We start from the raw sequence: 15,083 nt of genomic DNA, 5'->3' as shown, positions 1-15,083 counted from the left end.
AATACTTGTCAAGCACATTTTATAGTAGAAAAATTCTTTAATTTTCAATTTCAATCACGATAGTAAGTGAATCTAGTTGGTACTTTTAGGACGTCAAAATTAAAAATATTCAATACTTTTTAAATTACTGAGAAAAAAAATAATGAAAAACGAAAATATTCACGCGAAACTATAGTTTTTGGTAAAATCGATTTACTAATCTTTTTAAAAACGAATAACAGTAAACACGAGATTTTTCACGATTATCATGAATTACGGCAGTTTCAGTTTAATATGTTTTTCAAGGAGGTATACCTGTATGATCTACGTCTAAGGCGCCTCAAAGATATTTAAGTATATTTAGGTACCTAATAGTTTTAAACTGAAAATCGAAAAACAAATTCTTTTTTTTGCTACAACGTCGTTTGCGCACATTCAACATTTTTACCTGAAAATCTTAGACTCTCTTGCACATAATGAAATCAGTCGTTTATCTGAAAACGGACCACAACGACAAATGTATAAATCGTCACAGACTTCACTACAAATTATCAAATATTTTTTTGCGTAACAAACATACTAATACTTACATACAAATTGTACAAACATTACACAATACATGCTTTCAAATTATGGGAAATGAAATTAATTTCATCAATTTTTATGCTGATTTTGAAAAGGCAGCGCATAATGCAGTGATGCACGTTTTTCCTAAATAAAACATTTTTGGCTGCACCTTTAATTTAGGACAAAATTAGTTCAGGCAAATACAATAAGATAAAATATTATTATCTGAGTACTTAGAAGATTAGGAAATTGGAAAATGGATGAAGTATTTTTATGGTTCAAGTTATTTACCGCCAAATGAGGTTTCAAATGGCTTTATAGATCTTACGTCGATAGCACCCAATACAGTTAGTTTCACATTCCAGATTATATTTTAGATAATTATATTGACTCTAACAGCAATTTTCCACCAATTTTATGGGCCTGTGAACCAAATTGTAATACCAAAACGACAAATAGCCCAGAAAGTTTCCGTAAACATTATAATAGCCAATTTTAAAGACCACATCCACACATATTTATTGTGTGTAATTGAGTTGTGTGTTTTTGCGATATCGAGTTGTAAAAAAGGTTTAATGTGCGCAAACGAGTTGTAGCCCTTTTTTTAATGTACCTATTTGCTACAAATATAATTTTTAGTTATTTATTATTAATAATTTATTACCTCTATGGTCATGTCATAGTGTTTTTATATAATAAGTCTTTATCGTTTTTATTTTACAAAAATTTCATATCTAAAAAAAAAAAATATAAAAATATTTGTAATCGATTATTGTTAGGAGAATGAAAGGGGGATGAGCAAAGACATGGTTTTGCCTGGAGCGCCAATATTTGTAGCGCCGGCGCCGCGTATACCTGTTATATTGGTAATTCGTTTAATTTTATAGTATTTTTAATTTCCCACTCTTTACATAACTATAATATTATTTGATATTTAATCCATAGTACTTATTACTTACTGTGATCGATTAGTCTATTTAATTATTTTAAACAACCTAGCAATTATTATTATTTTTTTTTTGAATTGACTGCAGATATTATATGCAAATAAACTGAATAAATCACACATATGATTATAAACAATAAAAGAAATGTTAGGCCATCGTACAAAATATTCTATAATCGCTTTTTAAGTAGTAAATAAGAACATTTTTTTATACTATTTCTTAATGTTTTAGTTACTTATTTTGTAAACCATAAATGCTAAAAAATATAATAAATACCTATATTTATACTCAAATTTAAATTTAAATAATCCTCGAGTCCAAAATATAAATAAAGAATTGCAAATTCTACGGGTTTTAAACTACATAATATATAGGTAATATTATATGCATTCACATTCATTACCTAAGTAGGTATATTAAATTATTTCATAAATTACTTTCCAAGTGACTATTACTTATTTTAATACTTAATACAGCTCTTTTTAATTTACTTAACTACTTATTAAATTAAGTTGATGACATTTTTAAGTTTAATTCATTTGTTCAAAATGTTTAATAATTTAATTTACAACTTAATTGAGTTTTGTCTTTAATACACGAACGTTTTATAGAATATACTCTTTACTAAAAACCTAATATTGCAAATTTTTATAGCTTACTGTAATATAATAAATTATTTATTATTTATAATTTATAATCACAATTAATAATTATTATATTAAGTTTGAATAAAAAGTTGTGGATATAGATTTTTTTTATTGTTATTTCAAATAATATTACAAATTAATTAGATTAAATTTTTTTTTATTACACCACAAGCTTCAATGGACTCTAATCATTCAAAATTATGAGTGTATTTTTTTTTAAACACAATGTTATTATCAATTAGATAGATAGATTACACATCATAATAGAATAATTTAATACCTACATGACATTTCGTTTTTAGTTTATATATAGAATAAAATAAAAGTATCGTTATAGCAAGAATGACGGAGGTGACAAAAAAAATTGACTATTTTAATAATAATTTACATTAGATAAATGAAAAACATTATAAGTAGTATCAAACCTGAAATAATATAGCTTATGTATCAAGGGACTCTGAGGCAATATATAATAATATATATACCGAACCATAGATAAAAAGAGCAAGAGGAGAGGAGGATTTAATTTTTAGAACATACTTTGAGGTAAGAACTGAACAATCATTCTGAGATTTAAGGGTAATTTTTTTCGTCATTAGTTGTTTCGATTATTTTTATTTGTGATACATTATTTTAACTTAATGTACCTAATAATTAATTATCTTACAATTATATATAACATTTATGACGATTATTTTATAACTCTCAGTTTGTTCACCAGTCACATAGGGCCATGCTGACTTAGATATTGAAAGTATTTTACAAAGTATAAAGTTAGGTTGTATCAAAAATCTGGTAGCTCTTCATGACCCCATCAAAATATTTATCATCGAAAGCAATCACGGGAATCGCAATAAATTTTAATTAATAAAAATTATGGCACAATATAATATAATACTTTGCAGTATAAATATATTATATCTATACGTAGGTATACCGTATATTGACTATACTCGTAATACAATTATTTAACTGAATCGGTAGGTTTTTTTTAGTATTTTTCGAATCAAATAATTTATAATTAATCATAATTCATAGTTCATAATTTGTTTTCTTTTTAATATACCTACATATATATAATATCATTTATGTACATTAAAATAAAGTACAACAGTAGTCTGCATTATTATAATATATAATAATAATATAATAATATATGTAATATATTAAAGTGTGTTTATATTATATACTGCATTACTGCAATAACATAAGAATACTAATTTCAACACTCATAAAAAGTTACCGTGTTGTAACTTTTTTTTTTAATTTCAGTAACAACAACTTATGAGGACTGAAGCGTTTCATGTTAAATGTCTTACATTTTTGTCAACAAATGTTTATTATAATTTTAACATATTTTATTCTATTAAATATAAAATCGAATGTCTCTAAATAGTTCAAAAAGAGTCAAAATATTTTGAAAACTATTCCTTGTCTAAAAAAATAAATGCTTTAATGTTGAAAAAATATTTAATAAAAAAAATTATTTGTATATATATTATATTATATTATATTATGGTTATTTACTTTTCTTACAGAAAACACTCATGAAGTTGAAGATTAATGCGTTTTTTCTTCTATAAAAAGTGTCTTAAAATACATACGTATTATTTAAACTCAAAACGTTAATTGCTTCGCTCAAAATTTAGTATATAAACTTTTCTAAAAAAAATTTTTTCCCAAACGCGTTTTAAATAAAATGGTAAAATACAAAAATACTAAAATAATGTGCAAATTGTATGTCCTAAAGACCAATAAAAGTTCAAAATTGAAGCTTTTGTACTAATTTAATGCATTTGACTATGCATTTAATAAAATAGGTACCTATTTCGTGTTAAGTACACTGTAAATTAAGTATAATTTATAAGATGTTCACAATTTCTAATCTATTATAAAAAATCATATTTCATTAACGTCTGTGTCTATTTAATAAATACCGTTCTGTGGTGCTTACAGAATTTGTATTTATCACCTATAAGTAAATACGTACGTATGATATATCTTTAGTAAGCCTGTTAAAGTTTATGTGTGAGCTGAACTATTGTGTAAGTACAGTTTTAATTTTTTAAACGATTGAGCGTTCTCGCTTTCTTCGCTTTGACAAGGCTATTTGTATCTATATAATATATATCAAAATAGTAACGTGTATATATGTATAGCAGGTATTGAAGTAGTGGCGCGTTAAGGTCTCTCACAAAGGGAAACTGCCCGAGTATATACATTGTAATTTGTAAACAGTGTGCCCAACACAATAGTATAGTTTTCGTAAATTTTAAATCAAATTGAAAAATAATTTATGATGAATTAATTAAAATGTATTCAGAACACACACACATACACATACACACACACACACACACACATATATAAGCAATAAAAGTAGATGCGGGCATTATTATAAAGAATACTTTTTTTTAAATTTATACTTAAGATACTAGTATATAGGTACCTATACTCTGATAGAATTTTAGGAACGTATATTTTCTATGTTTTTATTAAAAGAGCATATTAAAAAATACAATCATCACAAATTGTTATAACTACTGTAATTACATAACAGTATGTAAGTAAGATTTGAATAATTAATATATTAAGTAGGTATAGTTTAAAAAAACACATAATTATTGTAAGATCAATAGACACCTACATTCATCAGTCCGTTTAGAATCTACAACCCAAACTCATCATTATAATATGTACAAACCCCTCAACAGGCCATAACATGCAAGCACCATAGAACTCGATACGGAATCGAGTGTCAAATTATGAACAAAAGAAACGTTGCTAGAAATATACCCTTTCGCAGACAGTCTACCGACTACCACACTTCACCGTACGCCTGTTGTAGCGGTCGACATAACTTTCGACTAAAAAGGAACCGCTCCACGGTTATATTATTTACGTGAATAATCCACCGCACCGGCTTAACTCTAAAACTACTTCCTAAATACGATTAATAATTATTATTTCAAAGAAAAGTTGAATGTTGTAGTGAAAGTGTTTATAATTCAAACCGGGCGGTTGCGCATAATATATATATGTATACATTATACGTACCCAATCTATGTAGCATAATCACGTGGGGATAATATAAAACAACACAAACAGATACTGTATCTGTATCTGTATCTGTGTGTGTGTGTGTGTGCGTGTAGCGAATGGTCTAACAGATTTCTGGTTGTTTTCCGTTCCACAATTCGACAAAAGGAAAACCATCATCATCATCGCCGTGGCCGCGCAACCGGTCACATTTCAATCACGTAACAATATTACTATGTTACTATTCTTTTTATTTACAATTATTATTATTTGCAATTTCACTTGTTTTTTGACAAAAATAAATTAAACATTACCGCCGACAAACCTTCTACATTGTATAACATTATAGCTTAATAATATATAATATACCCGTACGATATACTTCTATACCATTTCTATACGAAATGTTGTTGTGCAAACGCCTATTGTGCATGTGTGTATGCAGTATGCGTATATTCAAACGTTGCAAATGAACAAAACTGTTGGAAACGAATAATAGACATGCAATACACACGTATGATGCAGCCATGTACATAATATTATATTGTATTGTGTATGGCACATTTTATTTTTATTTTAAACCCACTGTGTATAATTAAAACTATATAATATAATGTAGGTATATATTCTAGTGAATTAGAATATGGAAATCGCCATTTATATATATATATATATGTATATTTATGTCATACGTTCATATCATATTGCTATAGAAAGTACAAGCGGATGTGTCGTTTGGCGTTTTACGGGAAGGGGCTAACATTTTATTTAACAAAAACACAAGCCGTGTGGGCGATTTTACCTTCACACTACAAAGGCCACGGCTAAAAAACAAACTCTGCCAAAATTATTATAAGCAGTAGGTATCTATTTATTTATTTTTATGGTAATTTAATAGTTTTGAGATGCTGTCAGAGCACTATTAATTGTGTTCTCTCTCTCACCCACACGCAACATAGCTAATTTGCGCTCAGCAGAACCAACCTTGTGTTGTTATCTTAGTGTGAGAGTGAATTCGACCTAATATAAAAATTACAGTGAGTTAATGATTAAAAAGTTAACCGTTGTTAACTGAGTTATTTTTGGTACAACATTTATATTAAATGAGGTGGAAATATGTCTGCTACGATGATGCATATTGTATATTTGTATACCTACCGTAAAGAAAAATTCGTGAATCATTTTATGTTGTCACTTTTTAAGCAGTCTATATAGACATACTATTTCTAATGAATTAATATTGACATAATTTGATAAATTAAATTGGCCAACGAATGATACCTTCCTGTTTCCGCAAAATAATATTGATCGTTATAACACGGTCCGTTTTTTTTTACATAAATATAAAAGGTTAGATTTTCCGGTTCCGCAAAATAAGTTTGGAAATTAATGATTTTAATTTTTCGCAATGTATTTATGTTCCAATTAATACAATTATTCGTTGGTAATACCTACTATAAGTATAAAAGTGCTTTGAAATGTATATAGTATATACATTATATAATTATTATTAATCGTAATTCGTGAGTACGAGAATCTTTAAAAAAAAAATACATTTTAGTGGAAACAAGAATCAAAACCTTTTCATTTTTGATTAAAGGAGCCATATCCGTTAAACTATGACTACATAGTTAACTCAAGTATTATTTTTATAACTTTACGTGTAGCAATTAATTGGATAATTCAATTATTGGAATTTCGCATGCCAATTATTCCAAATTCACAATATTTATTAATATACCTAAACATGATTATAGTTCATATCTTTTAATTTTCTCGACTTATTACTTAAAAAAAATATATATAACTATTTAGGACTCAATTTAATATATTTATTAGGTAGGTAGGTAACTAATAAGCATCCTAATTTTTATTTAAGATTGATAGACTATTGAAACGGTTGCTCCGTTGAGCCAATTTTTTATCATTGCAGAAAAGTTACGTCTATAGTAGCAACTGTTTTCTACTTACTGTTATGGAAGGAGGGCACGAGACTTTTGAAAATCTCCAAAGGGGGCGTAGAATAGATGAGATTGGGAATCACTGATATGGCAATGTGGTGGCCCTCGGGTGGAATATATTGCGAAGGCCCCAATGTATAAACAGGACAATATACATTTCTGTTATTAATAAAATATATAATTCTTCCATTTTTAAATTTATAGAAAGCGATAACAATATCGCTATATAATAATGACATTTATAATATGGTCTTTACTAAAATCAGTAAAAACCTTGTGTAGGTATAGGTACTTTTAACTTTGTAACTTTGTAACGTATAAACATTCACTTACCGTTGTAGGTACTACGTCAGAACATAATAATAATGATTGTAGATATTCCCGATAATTGGTTTTGACATAAAATTCTGAATTCGACGTTGACCGCCATATAATTACTATGTTTTTTTAATGTATAATTCCCGGTATGAGTCCTTGCCTCCGTGTATGTATACTTAGAAACGCATTCGATAATATGTTGTCCACTGTGCACGGTGATGGCGAACGGGACAAAAACCTCTAAATTCTATAACCTCTCATTTATTTGAAATTTAAATGCATATCACATTATGACATACGTTAGTACAATAAAATACAAAAATAGGTACCTAATATTTAAATTTTATAAAAATAAAAGTTCCATATTATAAAATATATTTAAGTATGATGTGTAAATTAAAATTAAATATATTTTTCTGTATTTAATGTATTTACCGTTCAATTATAAAACTGTGAGAGCCCTTGGGCTGCAGCCTATTCATCCTGTCCTAAAATCCGACTATATATACTATATATTTGAAACATTGTAAATATCAGTAGGTTATCTATATTTGGTTTTAATTATTTGATAAAAACAAAATGCTTTATAACAAAATAAATATATAATAGTTAAATAATTTTCACTCAACGTATAACAAACGTAAAAACTATATAAACAATAAATAAATACTTAACAAGTGTGCCACATATACAGCTATACCTACTCGTAAAATGCTCTATAGTATAAAATAAGTACATAACATAGTAATAATAGTGATAAATGATAATATATTTAAATACCTATTAAGAGATTCGTCATAGTACGGTAGTACTAGGTCACCTACTATCAATTCAATTTTTTCACTTTGGCACATAAAGACTAATAATATATAGTCACAATTATTCATCTGTTAGAAATCCTTTTTTTTTAAATACAATTATATTTTAATATAATTTGACGAGATTGAGAAATAACGTTTTTGATAAAAACTTAATTACGTTATACTATAATATGTGTTGTGTTTTAATTTCCATTGATTAGGTAAGTCTAGTCTGCGCATTTTATAGTAGTATTATGAGAAACCCGGCGATTCGTCTGGGCGCAAAATGTTTAATGAATCCGGATTACACATCACTACATCAGTAGGTACGCATTTTGTTCATTATATAATTACACTATAAGCATAATAAAATCACGACTACAATATATTATTTTCTGCTTCTTAAAATCCTATAATAGTTAGGTATTATTGCATAGAACTTTCTACATCGACGCGTAAACGATTAAAAATAATAATAGTTACATATTGTAATCGACAAAACTGTATTTCGTGTAATCATAGGTATCCATAAAGATTAACCGGTTGTATATATTATGTATAAATATATATATATGTGTGTGTATGTGTATGTATGTATGTGTGTGTGTGTGTGTGTAGGCGTCAAGTAAATATTTTAATGACACTTCTCTTATTTTGACCAAGTATTCAAAAGATAAAAAACTAAAATATTTTTAAAGCTTATTTATTTTCTTATTCAGCTCAATTATTGGTAATTACTTGAAACTCGAAAGAGAGCACTAGTGAATATTCATTTAAATTTTATTTTACAGTGTAAACTATATAATTATTACAGTGAATACTGTAATCAAATGAAATCGTATTACACCCTAAAATCTATATTTTATTACTTACAGGTACCTTATTCGAGGAGTAGAGGTAGGCACTTATAAGTTCATAATGATGGATTTACCATTTTGGTGCGTGTTTTGGTAGCTTTTTTCATCTCAAATTAACTAATTGGTTTTCGCTAAAATCTCCTATTTCTTAAGTATTTTTAAGGGTGTTGTAGCAATATTAACAAAAAATATACAAAGAACTTACCGAATATTTTAATGTGTGTATTAATCTATTCGAGTAAATTATAATATAATCAAATACCTGAATTTGTATTACATTCAAAAAGTATTTTTAGCAAGTATCTGTCTACCTAGTACCTAACTTATCTATTTACAGTCTGTTGTATCATAAATGCTAACTAACTATATTTACCTATGCGCTATACTTATAAAAACATTTGCAATAAAGTATGTTGAGAGATAAATCGAAATCTTGTCTATAGTCCACTGCTTCGAGGCTCGCTTATCACGTTCATAACGATGACACTTGAAAATCCACAGCCGTTGGTTATATTGACCCATACATCACTTATGTACGTTATAATATAATATATTATATGTATTTGTATATTATTGTATATTTATGTATTCATGTATATATTATTACATTCTAATGCATTACATTATTACAGCTAATTTAAAATAGGCATGTATTTATTATGAATATAACATTTGTAGATGAGGATAATGAATCTTTTTGGGTCACGTGCTTAAATTTTGTGATCAAAAATTAAAAAAAATTCATATGCCAATAATATAACTATATACACAATAAAAGCAATTTTACCGGACGATCAGGGAGTTGAAATAAATATGTTCAATCATCAGTGTCATAGTTATAGCAGGGGCAATAGAGGCAGTATGATTTCTATTATTTTAGGGGCGAATAAAATATTTTTTCTGTAGGTTTTTTTATGGATAGTTACTCCTCTGTCATTTAAAACATATTAACTATAAATCTATGTTTATTATCTTCCTTTTAATTGACACTGAACTTTCCTATCAGTTAATACAGTATTAGTACTACATCACGTTTTCATATTATTTTGTTCCTATTTATCATAGAATTTTTTTTATAATATCAGGTGTGTGTTTTATTATTAGTTTTATTAAAATACAAGCTTCACTAACTTCGTCCAATAATCTATTGTATATTATATTATTAAATTTATATTATAGAGTACTTTATTAATTTTAAGCAACGATCTTACCCAAAACATCCTCTATTATAAAAGGTGATCCATTTTTAATTTGTCTCGGTTAGTTACTTTCTTTGTTAATTTGTGTTTATATCATAAAACGATTTTCTAACGTAATTTGAAGTGTTTGAAGTAGGTAGATAATATTATAATTGGTGCAAATATGATTACACAAATAAGTAAATAATTAATTTATTAAATACTAATTTTTAACTGTGGGTATTTTTTTTTTTTTTAATACCACATAATGTAATACCATCAAATACAGAGGACACTTTTCTAAAAATGTTGATGTAAGTACTTACTAATATTTTATATTAAATATAACATACATTGTTTTTATTTAATAAGCTCTTTTTATTTAATTCAGTGGAATAGTGGTATTGCAATATTTTACTATCTGTTCATATAAACTAAACGTCTATTCTGATACTCGCGTATTAAATTTTATTTTCGTGAAAACTGTGTTATTTAATTTATTTTATACTAATTTAAAAACTATGGCTATAAAGCTATATTGTACGTATACATTTTTTTCAAAAACACAAAAGTTGACTTATTAAATAATAAATTAGTGCAGTCTATTATTTAACGCTTCACTTTGTATAAATACACTTATCATATATGCGTGGTGCAAGTCTTGCCAGTTTATGGGTTTTTGCATTACATCACTATATCACGTATTAATATAATATATTATGTATAGTATGTCTATATGTAATTAAACGAGTATAAACGACATATTACATTATTACCCATTCTCGTTTATATTACTTATTTAATATATACACGTTTATAACGACACCGGATTTGAGAAAGGTTATTTCCTATAATTAATTATGCGTCTAGTCCTCTCTAGTCCACTCGTAATAAGGAATTCCCTGGATAATAAAAATGAAATAAATCCGTACGGCTCACATATAAGATGATTCTTTAATCGCTGAACAATAATAGTTTTCTAGTAAAACTCGAAATTTAAAAAAATTGTTTTTACGTATAATAAAATGATTTTGAGAGGAAAGATTATTTTTTTAAGTTTTTAAAAAAAAAAATTAATTTAAATTTCATTTTTTAAAGCAAATTAACTGTGAAGTACCTTTGTCTTCCTTTCCGTTAAACCAAATGTTAAATACTTAAACTTATTCGTTATAGCTTAAAGCTATAATATACTGGTGCAATAAGTATTCAATTTTGATTTAACGAATAATAAAATATTATTTCATGTATTTCTAACTGTTTTTTAACAGTATTAATGTAAAGTTAATACATAAATGTACAGTAGATCGGTATATTATATAGGATCGTCGCATAAATATAATTTAAAATTAATCTAAATACTTTAAAAACGTCATTATTGTCTACAGTTAATAATTATATAAAATATAACGATAATTTTTAAGTTATGATAAATAATATTTTATGATTTTTATGAATTATAACGAAATAATTAAAATAGTTGATTTTGTTTCCTGCAATTTTATCAAAATTTGAAGATTAAATATCTATAGTAAAAAATTATGCAACTGTATGTGTATTTTGAGATTTTGATTTTTCTATTAAAATAACTTATGTGAAACCTTAACTTAAATTTTTGAACCTATATTAATTAAAATTTAAGATCTTACACATTTCTAATTAGAAAATTTTATTAAACATTTAACATATGTATTTTTGATATATTTAATTTGATGTAAGAACTTATGAGGAATCTTGTCTTAAGTTTTTAAATTGTATGATTAGCCATAAGCATTCTTGTCAATATTGTATACACCACAAAACAAAAAAAAAACTAATTAATTTCTAATGCTTATAAAATTTTTAAAATAAATCTATATTAATTTACATAGGAGTTTAAATATCAAGTGCAAAATGTAAGTAACTATATTTATTTATTTTTATATTATAACAAGGAACAAATCGTTTTTATCATTAAGTGCCGGTTTTAAATCCCGTATTTGTTTACCTTTGTTATTATTAAAAGTAGTGATAATTTTTTTTTTTTTTTTGGTCACTCAAAGTATCAACTATAACCACTTTGTTACCAGAAATCACGATCATTATTGATGATTGAAGTTTTTTCTATTATAAAAAGTGTCTGACAGTTCGGATTCCTGAGTTAAACAATCCTAAATTAAATGAACAAATATTTAAAACTATTTTATTAACACTAATGTAAAAGCACTTATAGCAAAATAGGTATAAGACAAAACGTTTTTATATTTATATATCAATCATATTCAACTAATACCCGCTGTCTAGCAAAAAAATGATCGGCACTATAATAGGTAGGTAACCTACCTACCAATATGATGTATTATTAAAATAATATGTATGTTCAATGTACTTTATGTTAAGTGGTGAACCATTTTATTATAATGTACCTTTGTCTCCTATTCAAGTATTTCACATCACATTAAAATATTTATGTATAGGTACTTGTACCATACGTCTTCAAAACTAACCTTAACATTTAATAATATTTATTATGAGTCATAACGGATTTTGATACATATTAACACGTATTGAACAGAGGCGCGTCTAGGACCAAAATTTAGGACAGACTTGGTTATAAAAATAATTTGTTACATTTTATATTCAGTATTCAGTGTGCTTATATAAATATAATTTTAAAATGCATATTTTGGGTATACTTAAAGGTTAAAAATAAGGGTAGGCCCGGGCCTACCAGGCCTACCCGCTGGACACGCCTCTGGTGTTGAATAGTTTATAAATATTATTCAATTTGAATAGTTTTATTTTTTTATAAACAATATTATTTACATAAAGTTCTGATCTATTCGAAAAATATACCAATATTTTGTAAGTTAATTGTATTTATTGCAAATTCTTACAAATTCGTTTTTTAGATATTGAAAATATATCATTAAGATATATACAAAAAAATGAGTGATAATATTAGAAATTGGCTTGCAAAATCTAAAAACCAATATGCTATTATTTGTAATCAATTTGCATATTATATAATAAACACAAAATAAGACTATAATTAGTGTGGCAATTTTAGTTTATAGTGAAACTAATTGAAAGCTTTCGGTACCACCATACTTTTGAATAGTCACTTTTACTTTTTTTTAATGCGATTCTAGTTTCTTTTTGCATGTCAAATATTTCTTCGCCATTCTTATTATCGTCACTTTCATCTACATTATTATTTTTGACTTATTTCCTTATCAGAAAACGCTCCAAAGTAAATAAACAATCAAAATACAATTTTCAATATTTTCATCATCAATGAATCTGAATAAATTATATTATATAATCTACCTGGTTCTTGTTCTTTTTAGTCGGTCTAGATTTCTATAAAACAGCTTTTAGAAAAAAATCAAGAAATTGCAGTTAGTGAAACTTTTATAATACGAAGTCTCAATTTCAATTTTACAACGTCGTGTAAAATTTCTTTGGTCATTTTAATAATATTAGCATAAATCATAGTAAATAGGTAGATATATTGATATATTCTCCACGGCCAATTAGGTATATAGAGTGCTGCACATAGGCGCAACTAGAGCTCTATTTCTGGGTAAGCTAAATTTTAATGATATCAGTGACCCATAGGGGGTTTTGCCCCTACACCACTAGTATTAATTATTAACACTAACATTTATATTTTTATTGCTTAGAAGTACTTACCTGTAGTCGTTAATCGTTGCTTTTAAAGTAAAACGTTGTTACTTACAGACTAGCTACCTAAATAAATTTGAATAAGAATATAAATATACAGTTCATAGCTATTAATATAATATTTTTATTAGTTTGTTACAAAGCTTTTAAACCTAATTAAATTAATATAATATTCTTCTTCTGTCCTTTTCGTTGCCGGAAAGTAACCGCCCTTACAGTAATAATACTAATAAGTAATAACTATGAACGGGAGGAAATCATGTAGGAATCATTTTATCAACGTCTTATAAATTAAAACTATTAAATATGTGCTTACATCTACTATGTTCTGTGTATTATTTTGTAAACTATTTATATGTTATCTGTATTGAAATAATAATAATATTATGTATGTTTCTTTTGTAAATCTACCTTTGTAAAATTTCCCTAACGGGCGTTAATTAATAATAAACACAGCAACGTATTACATATTAGTTATAACTGATAATAATACATATATTAGATTCGAGAATTAAATTACGTTCAAAAACTGGGTGGGCTAAGCCACCCATGTCCCCCTCCCCTAGTTGCGCCTATGGTACGGCGAACAAACACTGCAGTTTTAAAAGGCTATTAAAAAAAATTAAGTAACTTACAGAAATGAGGTTTATTTTATTTTATTTGGTACATCATGCCGTTTTAAAAATTAAGTTTTGAAAATTACATCTGCAGAAAGAGGATGATCCCCTGTAACAATACATTGTTGAAGGCGATTTTTGAAGTTTTCGGCCGCATTTTTGCACATATCGACGGGTATAGCGGTGATTTTTTCCCAAATTCGATCTTTAAGTTCTTCATCCAAGGTGAGGCCGACGTTTAAAAACATTTTCTTTTCAGATAGTCCCGTAGAAAAAAAGTCACAAATGCTCAAATCAAATGAGCGCGAGGACCATCTTATCATCGGGTCATCAAACTCCAAAAATCACCTTCAACAATGTATTGCTGCTGCTGGGGGGGGGGGGGGGGTTATTATCTTTCTGATGTAATTTTCAAAACTTAATGTATAAAACGGCATGATGTAATAAAATAAAATTAACATCTTTTTTGTAAGTTATGTAGTTTTTTTTTAATAGTCTTTCAAAACTGTA

General features: G+C 26.6%; 1 pseudogene; it reads left to right on the top strand.

The window, feature by feature from the left end:
- Nucleotides 1-455: 455 nt before the first annotated feature.
- Nucleotides 456-1,081, top strand: LOC132925075 (uncharacterized; annotated as a pseudogene).
- The last annotated feature ends 14,002 nt before the right edge of the window (nucleotides 1,082-15,083 follow it).

Source organism: Rhopalosiphum padi, chromosome 3 (genome assembly GCF_020882245.1).
Source record: "Rhopalosiphum padi isolate XX-2018 chromosome 3, ASM2088224v1, whole genome shotgun sequence".
In the NCBI taxonomy this organism is placed as follows: Eukaryota; Metazoa; Arthropoda; class Insecta; order Hemiptera; family Aphididae; genus Rhopalosiphum; species Rhopalosiphum padi.
Note: the sequence above shows the minus strand (reverse complement) of the source record. Positions and strands in the feature narration are given on the sequence as shown.